The 14,558-nt window shown below is 53.6% G+C and overlaps 1 long non-coding RNA gene across 1 annotated transcript; it reads left to right on the top strand.

Moving 5' to 3' along the window:
- The first annotated feature begins 561 nt into the window (after nucleotides 1-561).
- On the top strand, nucleotides 562-3,681 carry LOC115896203. Its single transcript, XR_004056132.1, has 3 exons — nucleotides 562-747; nucleotides 1,602-1,759; nucleotides 3,021-3,681. It is a non-coding gene; the product is annotated as an uncharacterized LOC115896203 (long non-coding RNA).
- The last annotated feature ends 10,877 nt before the right edge of the window (nucleotides 3,682-14,558 follow it).

The raw sequence follows: 14,558 nt of genomic DNA, 5'->3' as shown, positions 1-14,558 counted from the left end.
GCGCGGTGGCGGGAACCTGTAGTCCCAGCTACTCGGGAGGCTGAGGTAGGAGAACAGCGTAAACCCGGGAGGCGGAGCTTGCAGTGAGCCAAGATCGTGCCACTGCACTCCAGCCCAGGCAACAGAGTGAGACTCCGTCTCAAAAATAAAAAAATAAAAAAAGCAACAACAACAGCACTCACAAAGAAACCGAGCTGGAATTATTTCAGTTCTGTCATTCTGCATGACCTCTTGGTGTTTTCATTCTGTGTTTCAAATGTAAGACTGTGACACTGGAGCACAAACGGAGGTGTGGTGCTGAAGTTGAGATGTTCGCTTATGCATGAAAGAATTCGCGGCATTTGAATATCTTTAACATTGAAATGCATTCTTTTTTCTGTTAATTGCTTTAAAGAACGAATCAAGAAAATCATGATTATCCGTGATTATTACACAACTATCCTGAAAATAATTCTTCAGTATGGAGGATGGAATATTCAAAACCGTGACTCACTCTGGTGTCAAATACCCTGGGGCACCACCAGCCTAGGGCTCCTTGAGCTCCTTGCTGGCGTCCAGCAGCCTCTGGCAGCCCTCCAAGTGTGAGCCAACCGAGACTGTTTGAGGAGGCCTGGAGCCCTTTGGCTCTGCCCTCAGTCTGCCTCTGAGCCAAAACCTACAGCCGGCCTTGTCACCAGCAACGCTGGGACCCCAAGGTAGAGAGGATATAGGAAACAAGGGTCCCCGCCAGGAGGTCTGAAGAGTGAGGTGAGCTTCTTCCTGTGCCTCCCACACCACTGCCCAGTGGCACAGGGCTCCCTGGGGCCTGCCTGGGACAGCCTGCTAGAGCCCGACCCCAGCACACAGGCCCCAGGCTGGTGTGAGCTGGGTCAGGGGAAGGTCCGCCTGGGGACAGGAAGAATCTTGGAGAGAGAGGTCTGCCCAGTAGGCCCCAAGGCCCCCTCCCAGAAGACGCTGACCTCTCCAGGCAGCCTGGCACGGAAGCCAAGGGCCGCGAGTCAAGTGTCTGCCTCCCAGGCCAGGGCTGGGAAGGGCAAGAACAAGGCTGGTCCTGCATCCTCCCACCTGGGGAGGGCATGGGGTAGGCAAACAGCTCAGCCCCACAGGCACACTGGGGTCTGTGCAAACATGGTCACCCTGGGCACGAGCGGCCCTTCCTCACTGGACGTCCCTGGACACGGGCAGCCCTTCCTCACTGGACGTCCTTAAGCACGGGCAGCCCTTCCTCACTGGATGTCTCTTGGTTTTCCTGGCCTCCTGGAGAGTCACCGTCACCCCTGCCTGTGCCCTGGACTGAGACCCTGGTGAGCGTGACCAGCCCAGGGTAGGCCCAGCCAGAGCGCCCAGTGGGCCCCAAAGGACCCGCCTTGGGTTGAGGGGCTGTGGGAGGGGGTCACTGCAGTTTCCAGAGAAGGCTGAGAGTGGGGGGTAACTGAAGGGACTGTGAGGGGACCCGGGCATCGTCCAAGGTGCCAGTGCCCACCTGGGGTCTCAGTGGCCACAGGGAGAATGCGGGCCGAGTGCCACCAAGCAGCTCCATCCGGCCTGACCCTCGGTCCCAGCCCCACCCAGGCCCACTGCTGCTGGGTCCCCCCACACAGATGCAGGGACTGCGCAGGCGGCAGGGTCGGAGGGACGCAGCCTCCACACGGGCCCCATCTAGGCCATCTGTACCCCAGCAAGGGAGGCGCCACCCCAGCATGCCTGGCTCAGCGCAGTGCCAGCACAGGCCCGACTCTCACCCCTCGGGGAAGAAAAAGTAAGACTTTCCCAAAGATCAGAGAAAGAAAAGCCACATGCCTCCCACAGCTGAGCAAGGCGATGGGCAGGGCTGGCCCCTGCGCCCACCAGTCCTCGCGGGGCCGTCCCACCTGGGAGAGGCCTCAAGGCCATTGGCTGCCTCGGCAGGAACTGCAGCCGAGTGGGACCTGCAGCCGGGGCCTCAGGCCTGTCACAGGTGTGGAGCCTGGCTACCTGAGGATGCTCTGCAGGGTGGGCAGCGCTGGGGATGGCAGGGGGACCGTCTCTCCTGGCCCAGGGGCTGGGCAGGACTCAGTGTGGGCTGCACAGGGCTCCTGAGGGTAGAGAAGGGGCCAGAGGCCAAGGGAACAGAGGGGCAGATGTGTGGGAGTTGGGGTGCGAGGGCAGGGCTCCAACCGGTCTGGGAGCATGTGCAGGGGTGTGGTGTGTATTTGATATGTGTGGTGTGTGGGGTGTATGTGTGTGATGTGTGTGGTATGTGGTGTGTGTGGTGTTTATGTGATGTGTGGGGTGTGTGGTGTGTGGTGTATATATGACGTGTGATGTGAGTGGTGTGTGTGTGGTGTTTATGTGATGTGTGGGGTGTATAGAATGTGTGTGTGGTATATGTGTGGTGTGTGATGTTTCTGTGATGAGTGTGGTGTGTGTGGTGTGTCTGTGATGTGTGTGTGGTATATGATGTATGTGCAGTGTGGTGTGTGTGTGGTTTATCTGTGATGTGTGTCTGTGTAGTGTGTGTGACGTGTGTGTTGTGTATCTGGTGTGATGTATGTGGGGTGTGTGTGTGGTTTATCTGTGGTGTGTATCTGTGTGGTGTGTGTGATGTGTGTTGCATATGTGGTGTGGGGTGTGTGGGGTATGTGTGGTATATCTGTGGTGTGTGTGATGTGTGTCGTGTATCTGGTGTGTGATATGTGTGGGGTGTGTGGTGTGTGTTTGTGGTTTATCTGTGGTGTGTGTCTGTGTGGCGTGTGATGTGTGTGTTGTATATGTGGTGTGGAGTGTGTGTGGTTTATCTGTGGTGTGTGTCTGTGTGGTGTATGTGATGTGTGTGTCATGTATCTGGTGTGTGATGTGTGTGGGGTGTGGTGTGTGTGTGGTTTATCTGTGGTGTGTGTCTGTGTGGTGTGTGTGATGTGTGTGTTGCATATGTGGTGTGTGGTGTGTGTGTGATGTATGTGGTGTGTGTCCATGGTGTGTGTGCCGGGGGGTGTGTAAGCCACTGTCTCGGAGATCATTTTTCTCGAATATCTCTGCAGATCGAGACCTGTCGGGAGGTTTTTCCCGGCCTCTGCGATGGTTCCTCTGCTCCCGGCATTGTTTCTGAGGCCCAGCTTAAGCCTGTCCTCAGCGATTTGCCGCTCCGCTGCACCCGAGCTCAATGCCAGCCCCTCACACAAAGGCGACATTCGCTTCATCTAAAGGATTCCCATAACGCCAGCAGTCTGCCCCACAAAGGCCGGCGCTGCAATTTTCCACTCCAGGGCCCCGCGGGCCTCACACACAAATCCGCCTGTGTAGGGCGGATGCGGCATTGTTGCGGCTCAGCAGGGAATGTGCCTGCGCTAAGCCCTCGCCCTGCTTCTCCTCGAGGTCAGCAGGTTAGACAGGATGGTCCCCCGCAGACCCCCGAGCTGTCCTCAGAGTGGAACGTGGGGCCGGCCATGCCTTGCCAGCCCCTTCCAGAACAAAGCCGGCAGGCAGAGTGTGCCATAGACCCCCGAGGCCCTCCCAGGCTGGAGTTAGGTTGGGGAGAGGATCCTCTGTGGGGGGTTGAGAGAGAATTCTGTCCCACAGCACACACTGGGCACTCACCACTGCCAGAACGTGCAGGTCATGGGTGACGGGGACAGAGCCAGGGATGCCCCGCCCTCCCCCTGCCAGCCAGCACTTAATGTGCCCATCACTGGGTGTCACTTTTACGGTGGCGGCAAATGCTACTTCATTGAGTTTATTTTTATCACGAAAATTTTTACACAGTCTCAAAAGTAGAGACCATGGAACAATGAGACCTTCACATACTCATCAGCCAGATCCAACAATTAGGAGGATTTTGCCCTGCTTCTCGCTTCTCTTGGTTTTTTCTTTACTGGAGTATTTTAAAGCAAAGCGCAGACGCCACGTCATTTCACCCCCGCGCACTTCAGGTACCTCTCTTACAAATCTAACATTTCTTTATATAAGCGCAAATTCCCTCTCATGTTTGACAGGATTCCTAACAATTGCTTGATGTCATCTAAAACCTAATCCCTCGTCAGATAACCCTGATTGTCTCAAACATGTTCTTTTACAGTTGATGTGTTTGAATCACGACCCAAAAGGAATGTGCTCGCTGCTCTGGTTGTTACGTAGATATCGTTTTCTCTGAAATTGCTTCTGTGTTACTGAAAAGGTCATACATCTTCTTCTCTTTTAATATGTTCATACAAAGAACTTTATGAATCAGTTATCTACTGCTAAACCAATCTCACATGACTGTAACCAGCCCAGCTTAGTTACTGTCTTAGCTCAGGTCTCCAAGAAGAGGGAGCCTGGGGAGACGTCTGGGTGTGGATGCTTTGTTGGGAGGTACAACCCCAGGGAAGTGAAAGGGAGGTGAAGAAGGGAGCGAGGGTACTTTGCAGAACTGGCTCTTCTCATCTCCAGGTGGCCAAATCTGCTCCAAAGGATGATGGCCTTCCTCACCCTGTCCCCAACTTTCTGATGTGTCTTTCTGGCCCCTTTGGGGAACCATGTGGCAGAGCCCTTGGGATCGGGGCAGCTCAGCCTGAGGCTCCCACCAGGATGTGTGGGGGCACCCCAGGAGCGTTAGATGGGATGGTGGGTTCAGCTCTGTTACGTTTAGGATTTCCACCTATGCTCTGAATACAGCTGGCCTATAAATCTCTCTTGTATTGTCCTTATCTGGTTTTGATACCAAGGTTATAACCGCCTTATAAAACGGGGTGGGCCAGGCGCAGTGGCTCACCCCTGTAATCCCAGCACTTTGGGAGGCTAAGGAGGGTGGATGGCTTGAGCACAGGAGTTTGAGACCAGCCTGGGCAACATGGCGAAACCCCACCTTTACAAAAAATACAAAAATTAAACGGATGTGATGGCACGCACCTGTAATCCCAGCTACTCAGGAGGCTGAGGTAGGACGATGACTTGAGCCCAGGAAGCAGAGGTTACAGTGAGCAGAGATTGCACCACTGCACTCCAGCCTGGGCAACAGAACCAGATCCTGTCTCAAATAAAAATAAACCAACCAAATGGGAGGAGAGGGAAGCATGTTTTCTAATTTTCTTTTCTTTGGAAGAGTTTCTATAAAATTGAAACTGTTCTTACTTGTTGGTAAAACAAGTTAACATCTAGGAATGTTATTTTCTATTTGGGGCTTTTTATTTCCTACTGATTCCATTTTTTAATGGCTATAGGACTTCTGGTTTTTGGAAAATCCTCCTTCGTGTAGGTATCACACTCACGGGCATGCAGCATCCCCCGGGGTGCCCGGATCCCTTGGTGATCTCCTCCGGCCTCGCGATCGTGGTGGGCAGTTTGTTCTTTTTCTCATCCCTCTTCTTGTTGATTTGTCTCCACCTTTTTCTTGATTAATTGGGGTGGTTTATCAAATGTATTAGATTTTGGCTTCATTGATCCTCTCTACAGTATGTCATTCTTTCATTCATTCATTTCTGCTCATATCTTCTTTTTTTTTTTTGACATGGAGTCTCGCTCTGTCGCCCAGGCTGCAGTGCAGTGGTACAATCTCGGCTCACTGCAACCTCCGCCTCCTGGGTTCCAGCAATTCTCCTGGCTCAGCCTCCTGAGTAGCTGGGATTACAGGTGCTCGCCACCACACCTGGCTAATTTTTGTATTTTTAGTAGAGACAGGGTTTCACCATGTTGGCCAGGCTGGTTTCGAATCTTTCTTTTGTTCCTTCCTCTGGATTTATTCCACTGTTAACGTTTGTAACTCTAACGTGGTTCCTTTGCTATGGGTTTTACCTTTTCTTCGCTCAGTGTCAGTGTGAAGATGGATGTTTCCCTTTCTTGCTGAGGCCGCATCCCACAGGTTTAGCTGGAGAGCTGGGGCTCTTCCCGCAGTGCCCTGGAGGGAGCTAGGGCTGGCCCTGCAGGAGCCGCCGCACAGCCCAGTGAGGGGCTTTCAGACATCCGGAGTGAAGCTGCCCAGAGCCTTCTGCAGTCAGTCACCTGGCAAGATTGAACACTCACTGTGTGTTTGTTCTTAGCCCACCTGACCCAGGAATGATTGGAGGCAGGCAAGGGGGGCTCAAGCCTGGGCATTCGCTGCGTATAGAGAAATGAACAGTTCCTAGGCAAGTGCTGGAGGAGGGAGAGGAGCTGTTGACACATCACCTGTGACAGTGACGCTGCTGCTGTCACCACACCAGGGGTGTCCACCTGAGTGGACCCCGGACTCCCCACAGAAACCCTCTGCAGTCAGAACCACGGCGACCCAGGTGCCGGGGAAGCAACTTCGGCACCGTCCGGAAAGTTACAGGAAGCTCCTGGAAGCTTCCAGAGGCAGAGCCCGGGCTAAGCCCGCCACAGTGCTGCCCTCCTCATGTGGTCTGAGCATGAAACGTATCCCTTTGCTTTTCTGCACAAAACACGGCTGTGCTGCCAGTCCTCAAGATCCGATCTGCGGTCCCAGCCCATCCCGGGCACTCGCTTCCCCTTCAAAGACCTCTCAGTGGACAATTATTTTTCAGGCCCTCTGGAAGGGAACGCTCAAGCCGCCAGTGACAGGCGACATGGCTGAGGGTGTGGGACACAGTGGGTGCTTAGTGACAGATGACGCGTGGATGGTGTCTCCAGGAATCAACTCAGGCTCGCCGAGGAGGCTGGACACCGCTCTGGGCATGAGGACAAGGCCGGTTTACCTTTGGTTCCCGAGCAGGATGGCCCACCTTACCCCCGCCCCTGGCGGTTCCGTCCTGCCTCGAGGGGCAATGACACAGTGGCTGGGCCTGAGGTCAGAAGCAGGTGCTCTCAGAGCCAGGCTCTGGCTCCATGACTCCATGTGCCTGGTCAAGGCAAAGGCACTAAGGAGGCCCCCACAACCCCTCACCGCCTGTGGACACCTGGAGAGCAGAGAGCGGTGCTTCTGAGGGAAAGCAGGGAGGTGGGCTGCCGGGGGTGTTAGCTCCCCCAAAGGTGGGGATCGAGAGGAGAAGGCAGGTGTGGGGCCTTTGGAAGGTGACCTGGGAAGCAGGAGTGAGTGAGGGGGCGGGAGGCAGGGTAAGGAGCAAAGCCACCAAAGGCTCCTCCATGAGAGGGTTGCTGGTGCAGGCAACTGGGGCCGATCTCACTGAGGATGTCAACTGTGGCACTCCTGGCTCTCACATGGGCCGAATGGATCAAAACCCCAAGAGCAGGGAGACAGGTAGTGCGGCCCCTCAGAGACAGCCCCCTTAGCTTCCGTGGGTTCAGAGGCAGCTGCAGGGTTCTGGCCAGGGCAGCAACAGGCTCTAGCGCCAGTGCCAGAGACCATGACACCTACCAAACCAGGGGCATCTGTCAGGGTTCCCAGAGGAACAGAACCCACAGGACAGAGCCCATAGCATAGGTGGACAGAAGGATGAATGGATGGATAGAGGGAAAGAGATTTATTTGAAGAAATTGGTGGAGGCTGTCACTTCCAAAATCTGCCGGGCAGGCAGCAGGCTGGAGACTCAGGCAAGAGCTGACTGAGGTCTCGAGTCCAAGTTCTGCGGGGCAGCATGCTGGAGAGCCAGGCGGGGTTTCTATATTGCAATCTTGAGGGAGATGGAATTCCTTCTTCTTCAGGAAATTTTAGTCTTTGATCTTAAGGCCTCTGGCTGACCGGGCAAGACCCACCCACACGACGGAAGGTCAGCGGCTTTAATCAGAGTCTACTGACTTCAGTACGAATCACATCTACACAGCTGTCCACCGCAACATCTAGATGGGCATTTGACCAAACCGGGCGTTGTGGCCCAGCCAAGTTGATGCATGACACTAACCGTCGCACCGGGGGTGAACCCAGGAAGGTTAATTCATCACTAAACCAGGAAGGTGAACCTTCCTGCTGCTCTCAGAGCCTTGAGGAAAGAGAGTGCATTAGGGCTGAGGAAAGAAAACCTCTTCTTCGATGATTGCTACTAAAATTACCATAACCCCCCAAGAAATGGCTGCGCCACGGGTGTTATTATTTGTTTTTCTTTTATTTGTTATTTTTGTACAGACAGGGTATCCCTATGTTGCCCAGGCTGGCCTCGAACTCTTGGCCTCAAACGATCTTCCTGCCTTGGCCTCCCAAAGGGCTGAGACTACAGATGTGAGCCGCCACACCCGGCCATGGGAGTTAATTTTTTCACGTGCAAAGATTTCGGTTCTCAGTCAGTGTGGGTCTGCACTAGCTGGGAAAACTGTCCAGAAACTCATCTGTGGTGAGAAGGAACACAGCACGGCCCTGGCGTCCAGAACCACCCTGATGCCCAGCACCAGGCTACTGCTTTCCTCCTGGACGTAAACAACCTCCTGGAACGCCAGCTGAGACAGGGGCCACGAGACCATGGCAGAAGGAGACGAAGCAAGGCCACCAGTAATCGTGTCTAAGCATAAAAGCAAGGTCACCGCACGGCCCACGAAACGCTGGACGCCCCTCCTCTTGCTAAATGAGTGGCTGCTGACCTGTTAGAGAATCCTACCGGGCCCCTGCGCCCTCACCACCCCAATCTAAAACAAACCCCACCTTAGGCCTTTCCAAGCCACCCAACCGTGTCCCATAACACCCTGTTACTGAAACGCCCTCAGTTCCCCACGGGGCGAGCAGTCTGGCCCGGTCGCCTGAGGTGTGTGTGTTCCTGTGGCCTCTGGCTGGGGGGTGCCGCCGGTGGTCTCCCCAGGGTAACTGGATACCGAGTGACAGCCGACCACACGGGACCCTGGTCACACATGGTGAACGATGATCGGTCAGCCCTGGTCCTTGACTATGCGGGAGCCAGGGGGCCCAGGCCCATCTGCAATTTCCCCTCCTGTTCTCGCCAGTCAAGCCCCATGACTCCACCAAAAACGCCTCTCCACATTGCCAAGTGCGGCCCTCGGCTCCAGGCCTCCCCCGGCCTCCTGGGCGGCTGTCAGCAGGCCACGCCCCTTCGGAGCGCACTGGCTCCACCTGGCCTCCAGGATGCGCGGCCCCCTGCTTCTCCCACACCGCGAGCTCCTCCACCGGCTCCTCCCCACCAATGCTGGGGGGCCCCGGGGCTTGGTGCTTGCATCTTCTACTTCCGTCCACACTTGGACCAGCCGGTAGACCTCATCACGTCCTATTTCCTGTGCGCTGACTCCGCCCTACGCACCCACCTGGCTTCTCCACGGCTCCCCTTGGATGCAGAGCAGTGTTAGATGCAGTGTCTTAGACCCAGCGTGTCTGAAATCGGCTCTTCCCACAGCCTTTCTTATCCCAGCTATCAGAACTTCATTCTTGGCCGGGCGCAGTGGCTTAGGCTTGTAATCCCAGCACTTTGGAAGGCAGAGGCAGGTGGATCACATGAGGTCAGGAGTTTGAGACCAGCCCAGCCAAAATGGCAAAACCCTGTCTCTACTAAAAACACAAAAATTAGCCAGGTGTGCTGGCCAGCACCTGTAATCCCAGCTTCTCAGGAGGCTGAGGCAAGAGGATCACTTGAACCCAGGAGGCAGAAGTTGCAGTGAGCCGAGATTGAGCCACTGCACTCCAGCCTGGGCAACAGAGCAAGACTTCCTTTTTTTTTTTTTTTTTTTTTTAAGAAACGGCCTCTCACTATGTTGCCTAGGCTGGACTTGAACTCCTGGGTTGAAGTGATCCTCGTGCCTCGGGCTCCCTAGCAGCTGGGATTACAGGCATGAACCACCACAGCCCTAACCCCAGGGTGACTGTATTTGGAGATAAGAGGAGGTAATCAACATTACATTAGGTCACAAGCAGGGGGCCCTAATACAGTAAGACTGGTGTCCTTTTAAGAAAAGACAGAGAGAGACACCACGGATGTGTGTGCCCAGAGGAAAGGCCCTGTGAGGACACAGGGAGAAGGCGGCTGTCCGCAAACCATGGAGAGAGGACTCAGGAAGAGCCAGCCCTTCTGACACTTTCATCTCAGACTTTCAGCCTCCAGAACTGAGATAATAAATTTCTGTTATTTAAATCACTCAGTCTGTGGTATTCTGTATGGCAGCCCAAGCAGACTGAGACATACCCCATCCCTGATTTACCAGCTAATTCTGTCACCTCTACCTGCAAAAACTGTCCAGACTTTACCCATTCCTCACCACCCCACCAGCTTGCTCCACAACACCACTGTTCCCTGGCTGGATGGTTGCCATTCGTGCCTCCCTGGGTTCCTATGTATGGCTTTGCCTCCAAGTCTATTCTCCACTCAGCAGCTGGGGCAATCCCTAAAACCAGGATTGCATCAGGCCCCTCCTGGGCTCCACATTTTGCCTGATTTCCCTTCTTACCCAGGGGAAAAGCCAAATTCTTTACGGTGATCCGCAGTGCCTTACAGACCCAGCCCCAGCCTCCCCTTGTTCCCAATGCTCTGGCCATGCTGGCCACTTGGGGTTCTCTGAGGTGCATGTGCCCTCCTACCTCAGGGCCTTGCACGGCCTGTTCCCACTGCAGAGAGCTCTTGCTGCAGTTCTCTGCATGGCTGGTGCACTAATTTCCTTGAGGTCTGTACCGAAAACCTGCTGTCATAATCCATTTTGTGCTGCTATAACAGAATACCACAGACTACACACTTTAGAAAGAACAGAACTTTATTTCCTCCCAGTTCTGGAGGCTGAGAAGTTGGCAGGTGGGCCTTCCTGCTGTGTCATCCTGTAGCAGAAGGTGGAAGAGCAAAGAGAGGGCAAGAGAGAGGGGGTACCCAATGCACCCTTTCGTAAGGAACCCAGCTTCATGATAACAAACCTACTCTCGCGATTATAGCACTCATCCCTTCATGAGGGCCCCGCCTCTCACTGAGTCACCCCAGGGCCGAATCACTCCCATTAGGCCCATCTCCCAACACTGTGGCCTTGGGGAATAAGTTTCCAACACAGGCTTCTTGAGAGAAGCATTCGAACCACAGCACTCACCTTGTGAGTCACTCTGCCGTGGCTCACTGTGGGCAGAATGTGTATCCCCACCCTTCTGAGTTGTTGCTTGACTTGTGATTTGCATTGAGCAATGGAGTGTGAGCAGACATAACTTTGGCCATGTCCAGCTGAAGGCATTCAATGTGTGTGCACGGTTGAGCCCTGCACCTCGAGAAGGCTGTGCCCACGTAGACACTGTTCCCTCTGTCTGAACCTCAGAAGGGTAACACATGGAGTGGGCCTAACCCAACCCAATGCCTGAGGTGGAGCCACCCAACCAAACTACAGACCCAAGAGAGTGGGTGGAAGCCACTGGAACTTAGGGGTGTTTGTTATGTAGCATTACCACAACAAGAGCTGACCAATGCATGAGGACTTCCACACATCTCACACCCTCCTCTCCTCTGGCAGTTCTTTTCTTCCTGAACACACGTTATTCTCTAACATTCAGTATAGTCAGTCCCCTTATTTATCTTGTGTATGGTCTGCCTTCCCTACTAGAAGGTAAGTTCCATGAGGGCAGGAATTGTCATCTCTTTTGTTCACCACTGTATCCCCAGTGCTAAATGGGAAGATGCATTGAACACAGATTGTTGAATGGATGATGGATGGATGAATGAATGAATGAATGAATGAATGAATGAATGTGGTGGGTCTGAGACTAGAGCGGATTCCTAGGAGCAATGGGAACACCTAAGAGGAGTCATCCACCCAGGGCTGGAGATTGGGGCAGATGTGTCAGGAACACATCCAAGCAGAAACCCTAGGTGGCCACATTGATTCAGCAAATGAAGATTCCCCGAGCACTTACTCCCTTCGCCAGAGTGAACGCAGCCACCTAGAATAGGTAGGGCTGGGTGACATGAACAAGGAGACGGCGAAGGGAAGATAGTGTGTGAATTACCAAGATGCATACCAGGCCATCAGGAGGCCAGGAATAACTCTCTCCCAGGCGTCTACTTTTCAAGCCACTTCCATGTGAGTGCCGGAGAAATTAGAAAGTAGCTACGTTTTATTAAGTACCTACTGTGTGCCACACTAGCTGACTGGATACAGCTATAAAAAAGACAATTCCTGACTTCAGGGGGCTACATTCCCATAGAAGAGTCTGGCAAAGCAGACAGACTCTGTGACAGGCAGGGAGGAACAGAGCCAAGAAGAGATATGAATATAGATATTAAGAAATACATATAGCTATCGATATCAATAGTGGTGGCTGGCAAATCCAACAGTTGTAGATGAGCCAGCAGGCTGAAAACTCAGGCAGGAGTTGAAGTTGCAGTTTTGAAGCAGAATTTCTTCTTCTCAAGAAACCTCATTTTTGCTCTTCAGGTCTCTGATTGATTAGACAAGACCCACGTCATTCAGGATCTCCTCCTTTACTCAAGGCGGACAGATTGTAGATGTCAATCACATGCACAGGACACCTTCACGGCAACACTTGGCCTCGTGTTTGAGTCCCTGGGGACTGGCGCCTAACCAAGATGACATAAAACTGACCGTGACGTGGCAGTGATGGTGGCAAACAGCGTGAATGCACTTAATGCCACAGAACTGTACACTTAGAAATGGTTAAAATGGTAACCTTTACGTTACATATATTTAACTACTTTTTTTTTTTGAGACAGTTCCACTCTGTTGCCCAAGCTGGAGTGCAGTGGTGTGATCTCAGCTCATTGTAACCTCTGCCTCCCAGATTCCAGCAATTCTTCCACCTCAGCCTCCTGAGTAGCTGTGATTACAGATGCGCACCACCACGCCCAGCTAATTTATTTTGTTTTGAGACGGAGTTTCACTCTGTTGCCCAGGCTGGGGTGCAGTGGCACTATCCTGGCTCACTGCAACCTCTGCCTCCCGGCTTCAAGTGATTCTCCTGCCCCAGCCTCCCAAGTAGCTGGGACTACAGGCGTGTGCCACCACGCCCAGCTAGTTTTTTTATTTTTAGTAGAAACAGGGTTTGCCATGTTGGCTAGGCTGGTCTCAAACTCCTGACCTTAGGTGATCCAACCTGCCTTGGCTTCCCAAAGTGCTGGGATTACAGGCATGCGCCACCACGCCCAGCTAATTTTGTATTTTTAGTAGAGACAGAGTTTTGCCATGTTGCCCAGGCTGGTCTCAAACTCCTGACCTCAAGCGATCCACCCACCTTAGTCTCCCAAAATGCTAGGATTACGGGCGTGAGTCACTGCGCCCAGCCTAACCACGATTTTTTAAACCCACCCCAGGCTTTGATGAGGGTGAAACTTGATGCCTGAACACCCAGGAGGTGTAACCAACTTCACCTAGAACCCAGAAAACACCCCTCCCACCACCAAAACGCAGGTGAACCAAAACGCAGGTGAGCGCTGTGGCCAAATAGGCTCCAACTAGCAGGACCGTGTTTGGAAGTAGCGCTGAGCCAAGGGACCACCGTCATGTGTGGCACGTTCCCACGCTCGGCCCCCGGCATGCTCCTGGCTAGCTCTCAAACCTGGCAAGCAAAAGAATCACACTGGGATCATTTCCAGTGTCTCATCCCCACTGATTTTAATTGTTGGCTGTGGTGGGCAGAATAATGACCCCTACCCCAAGATGTCCATGTCCCACTCCCAGCACCCATGAATATGCACATTACCCTGCAAAAAGCAGCTGGCGATGGGATTCAGTGAAGGTTCCTGAGCTGGGGAGATGCTTCTGGATACCCAGGTGGCCCTGACGTCACCACAGGGGTCCTTACAGGGAAGAGGGACGGTAGGAGGGCCGGTGAAGGAGCTGTGGGTGCGAACACAGTCACATCTGTGTCATATGCAGGGCCATGAGTTAGGACAGAACAGGGCGGCCTCTAAAAGCTGGAAGAGGCAAGGAGGTGGATTCTCCCCTAGAGACTCAGAAGCAATGCAGGCCAGCTGGCACCTCGATTATCGCCCAGTGGGACCCACTCCAGGCTTCTGACTTCCACTGAAAGATGATCAAGTCGTTCTGTTCCTTGCGGCAGCCACAGGACGTGCGCACGGCTGTAAATGGCGTGGCGCTCGTTGAGACCCCTGCTGCTGCTCCATGCATTTGTCCTGACGTCCTGGGAAAGGACCTTGGCCACTTTTTTTTTTTTTTTTTTTGAGACAGGGTCTCCCTCTGTTGCCCAGGCTGGAGTGCAGTGGTGCGATCACAGCTCACTGCAGCCTCGACCTCCTGTTCCCAAGTGATCCTCCCGTTTCAGCCTCTAGTGTAGCTAGGACCACAGGCACACTTGGCTAATTTTTATTTATTTTTTGTAGAGATGGGGTCTTGTTATGTTGCCCAGGCTGTTCTCAAACTCCTGGCCTCAAGCAGTCCTCTGGCCTCGGCCTCCCAAAGTGCTGGGATTACAGGTATGAGCCACTGTGCCCGGCCAGACCTTGGCCACATAAAGAGCCCTGTCCCCAGAGCTTCACAGTCAAGAGGGGTCTGCACTTGCCTCCCAGGGATACATTGGCCAGAAGGCAGACGAATCAGGAGAAGCACAGAATGAGGTGACACTGTTTAAACTGGTGCCAAAATCACAGGTGGATCCAGTGCAACCTGACGTGACCTGGTGGACACCTCATGGTTCTGTTCTGTTTAGTTCCATGATCACCTCATTGTACCGGGCCCTGGGACACAGAGAAGGGGTCAGTGGCACAGTGTCTGCCCTAAGGGTCTTCTGAGTTTTACAGAATTGGAAGGGCCGACCTGAGGGTGGCCCAGCAGGCAAC

Source organism: Rhinopithecus roxellana, unplaced genomic scaffold (assembly GCF_007565055.1).
Source record: "Rhinopithecus roxellana isolate Shanxi Qingling unplaced genomic scaffold, ASM756505v1 contig5965, whole genome shotgun sequence".
Classification (NCBI taxonomy): domain Eukaryota; kingdom Metazoa; phylum Chordata; class Mammalia; order Primates; family Cercopithecidae; genus Rhinopithecus; species Rhinopithecus roxellana.
Note: the sequence above shows the minus strand (reverse complement) of the source record. Positions and strands in the feature narration are given on the sequence as shown.